Below are 3,382 nucleotides of genomic sequence, written 5' to 3' on the forward strand. Positions count from 1 at the left end.
ATAGGATTCGAGGAGGGGGGAAAGGAGAAAGGGGGGCCGGCCCCCTCTCCTTGTCCTATTCAGACCAAGGGAGGGGAGGGGCGCGCGGCCCATCTTAGGCCACCTCTTGTCTTTTCGACTAAGGCCCATATAGCTCCCGGGGGGTTCCGGTAACCTCCCGGTACTCCGTAAAATCCCGATTTCACCCGGAACACTTCCGATATCCAAACATAGGCTTCCAATATATCAATCTTTATGTGTCGACCATTTCGAGACTCCTCGTCATGTCCGTGATCACATCCGGGACTCTGAACAACCTTCGGTACATCAAAACGTATAAACTCATAATATAACTGTCATCGAAACCTTAAGCGTGCGGAACCTACAGGTTCGAGAACAATGTAGACATGACCGAGACACGTCTCCGGTCAATAACCAATAGCGGGACCTGGATGCCCATATTGGCTCCTACATATTCTACGAAGATCTTTATCGGTCAGACCGCATAACAACATACGTTGTTCCCTTTGTCATCGGTATGTTACTTGCCCGAGATTCGATCGTCGGTATCCAATACCTAGCTCAATATCGTTACTGGCAAGTCTCTTTACTCGTTCCGTAATGCATCATCCCGCAACTAACTCATTAGTTGCAATGCTTGCAAGGCTTAAGTGATGTGCATTACCGAGAGGGCCTAGAGATACCTCTCCGACGATCGGAGTGACAAATCCTAATCTCGAAATACGTCAACCCAACATGTAGCTTTGGAGACACCTGTAGAGCACCTTTATAATCACCCAGTTACTTTGTGATGTTTGGTAGAACACAAAGTGTTCCTCCGGCACATGGGAGTTACATAATCTCATAGTCATAGGAACATGTATAAGTCATGAAGAAAGCAATAGCAACATACTAAACGATCGGGTGCTAAGCTAATGGAATGGGTCATGTCAATCAGATCATTCAACTAATGATGTGATCCCGTTAATCAAATGACAACTCTTTGTCCATGGTTAGGAAACATAACCATCTTTAATTAACGAGCTAGTCAAGTAGAGGCATACTAGTGACACTCTGTTTGTCTATGTATTCACACATGTATTATGTTTCCGTTTAATACAATTCTAGCATGAATAATAAACCTTTATCATGATATAAGGAAATAAATAATAACTTTATTATTGCCTCTAGGGCATATTTCCTTCAGTTTCCCACTTGCACCAGAGTCAATAATCTAGATTACACAGTAATGATTCTAATACCCATGAAGCTTTGGTGCTGATCATGTTTTGCTCGTGGAAGAGGCTTAGTCAATGGGTGTGCTACATTCAGCTCCGTATGTATCTTGCAAATCTCTATGTCTCCCACCTGGACTAGATCCCGGATGGAATTGAAGCGTCTCTTGATGTGTTTGGTTCTCTTGTGAAATCTGGATTCTTTTGCCAAGGCAATTGCACCAGTATTGTCACAAAAGATTTTCATTGGACTCGATGCACTAGGTATGACACCTAGATCGGATATGAACTCCTTCATCCAAACTCCTTCGTTTGCTGCTTCCGAAGCAGCTATGTACTCCGCTTCACATGTAGATCCTGCCACGACACTTTGTTTAGAACTGCACCAACTGACAGCTCCACCGTTTAATGTAAACACGTATCCGGTTTGCGATTTAGAATCGTCCGGATCAGTGTCAAAGCTTGCATCAACATAACCATTTACAATGAGCTCTTTGTCACCTCCATATATGAGAAACATATCCTTAGTCCTTTTCAGGTATTTCAGGATGTTCTTGACCGCTGTCCAGTGATCCACTCCTGGATTACTTTGGTACCTCCCTGCTAGACTTATAGCAAGGCACACATCAGGTTTGGTACACAGCATTGCATACATGATAGAGCCTATGGCTGAAGCATAGGGAACATCTTTCATTTTCTCTCTATCTTCTGCAGTGGTCGGGCATTGAGTCTGACTCAACTTCACACCTTGTAACACAGGCAAGAACCCTTTCTTTGCTTGATCCATTTTGAACTTCTTCAAAATCTTGTCAAGGTATGTGCTTTGTGAAAGTCCAATTAAGCGTCTTGATCCATCTCTATAGATCTTTATGCCTAATATGTAAGCAGCTTCACCGAGGTCTTTCATTGAAAAACTCTTATTCAAGTATCCCTTTATGCTATCCAGAAATTCTATATCATTTCCAATCAGTAATATGTCATCCACATATAATATCAGAAATGCTACAGAGCTCCCACTCACTTTCTTGTAAATACAGGCTTCTTCGAAAGTCTGTATAAAACCAAATGCTTTGATCACACTATCAAAGCGTTTATTCCAACTCCGAGAGGCTTGCACCAGTCCATAAATGGATCGCTGGAGCTTGCACACTTTGTTAGCTCCCTTTGGATCGACAAAACCTTCCGGTTGCATCATATACAACTCTTCTTACAGAAATCCATTCAGGAATGCAGTTTTGACATCCATCTGCCAAATTTCATAATCATAAAATGCGGCAATTGCTAACATGATTCGGACAGACTTAAGCATCGCTACGGGTGAGAAGGTCTCATCGTAGTCAACCCCTTGAACTTGTCGAAAACCTTTTGCGGCAAGTCGAGCTTTGTAGATAGTAATATTACCGTCAGCGTCAGTCTTCTTCTTGAAGATCCATTTATTCTCAATTGCTTGCCGATCATCGGGCAAGTCAACCAAAGTCCGTACTTTGTTCTCATACATGGATCCCATCTCAGATTTCATGGCTTCAAGCCATTTTGCGGAATTTGGGCTCACCATCGCTTCTTCATAGTTCGTAGGTTCATCATGATCTAGCAGCATGATTTCCAGAACAGGATTACCGTACCACTCTAGCACGGATCTCACTCTGGTTGATCTACGAGGTTCAGTAGTATCTTGTCCTGAAGTTTCATGATCATTATCATTAGCTTCCTCACTAATTGGTGTAGGTGTCGCAGAAACAGTTTTCTTTGATGTACTACTCTCCAACAAGGGAGCAGGTACAGTTACCTCGTCAAGTTCTACTTTCCTCCCACTCACTTCTTTCGAGAGAAACTCCTTCTCTAGAAAGGATCCATTCTTAGCAACGAAGGTCTTGCCTTCGGATCTGTGATAGAAGGTGTACCCAACAGTCTCCTTTGGGTATCCTATGAAGACACATTTCTCCGATTTGGGTTCGAGCTTATCAGGTTGAAGCTTTTTCACATAAGCATCGCAGCCCCAAACTTTAAGAAACGACAACTTTGGTTTCTTGCCAAACCACAGTTCATAAGGCGTCGTCTCAACGGATTTTGATGGTGCCCTATTTAACGTGAATGCGGCCGTCTCTAAAGCATAACCCCAAAACAATAGCGGTAAATCAGTAAGAGACATCATAGATTGCATCATATCT

Source organism: Triticum dicoccoides, chromosome 7A (assembly GCF_002162155.2).
Source record: "Triticum dicoccoides isolate Atlit2015 ecotype Zavitan chromosome 7A, WEW_v2.0, whole genome shotgun sequence".
Classification (NCBI taxonomy): Eukaryota; Viridiplantae; Streptophyta; class Magnoliopsida; order Poales; family Poaceae; genus Triticum; species Triticum dicoccoides.